General features: G+C 44.8%; 1 protein-coding gene across 1 annotated transcript in view; it reads right to left on the reverse strand.

The window, feature by feature from the left end:
• Positions 1-1010, reverse strand: part of MMP16 (matrix metallopeptidase 16) — a 383499-nt gene that overhangs the window by 169036 nt on the left and 213453 nt on the right. The gene's annotated exons all lie outside the window — the stretch shown is intronic.

The following is a 1010-nucleotide window of genomic DNA, read 5'->3' on the forward strand; positions in this document are numbered from 1 at the left end:
ACCCACCCTGTGAAGGGGGAGTTGATGGGGAGGTACAAAAGCATCCTGGGATGTTGCGGGACTATGAATTAACTTGAATCTGAAAGGAATCTCGGACAGAAGTTCAATAAACTGATTGAACCTAAATCAGTTAAGTCTGATACTACACCCAACCAGATTTATCTTAAACCCATTTCAGCCATTTTGAAGGTGGTTTATGTGCACTGAACTTCTGTTGTGTTATAGATTTGAACCAGTTTCCAGTCACTTATACTGGTTTATGTGTAATTTCTGTCCCTACGCATAGTTACCAGCCAGCTGGCAGGCAACAGTAATAAGAGAGGCAGCAGCAAGCAGTACCCTTGAGGTGAGCACCTCTCCTCTCTTCCCTTAGGTAGCAACCATGGCACATGCCCTACTCACCCATCCCATGGTCCATTACTCCTTTATGTCTTTGAATATGAATTTCCACTATGTTACTGTGCAGTGTTGTGCTGTATCTACTGATATAATGTTCCACATGGTAGTAGTTCTGCAGTAGTAAAATCATATACCGCAGAACCTAAATGATTTAAGCATGTGGAATGAATTTAAATCTATCACATGCTAAAATGATCATATCTATATTTTCTGGTTTTGAAACCAAACAAATAGGCCAGAGGAGACCTGTAAAGATATTTGGGTAGAGGAGTAAAATAGGGTTACCATATTCCCCAGGTTTTCCCAAGACCTCTTTTTGGGTCCTCCCATCTTTGTCTGGGTGGCTTTTTGAAATACCAACAAATGTCCAGGATTTTGGTATGCTCAGCATCAAAGTTTTTCCCAGAACTTCCAAGGAGCTGCTTGGGGCTGGGAGGAGTGGAGGGGGGAGGGGTAATTAGAGGCAGGGGGCATCATGTGCATCTCCATGCACACATGCACATTCCTGGTATGCAGCCAGGCAGGGTGGTGGGAACAGCTCTGGAAGCTGCATGCAGATAAGTCTATGGAGGGTGGGGGGTTGGAGGGCGAGGTCTTGAGGACTGTCTGGG

The sequence above is a fragment of the Gavialis gangeticus genome, unplaced genomic scaffold (genome assembly GCF_001723915.1).
Source record: "Gavialis gangeticus isolate Ggan-Ray unplaced genomic scaffold, GavGan_comp1, whole genome shotgun sequence".
In the NCBI taxonomy this organism is placed as follows: Eukaryota; Metazoa; Chordata; order Crocodylia; family Gavialidae; genus Gavialis; species Gavialis gangeticus.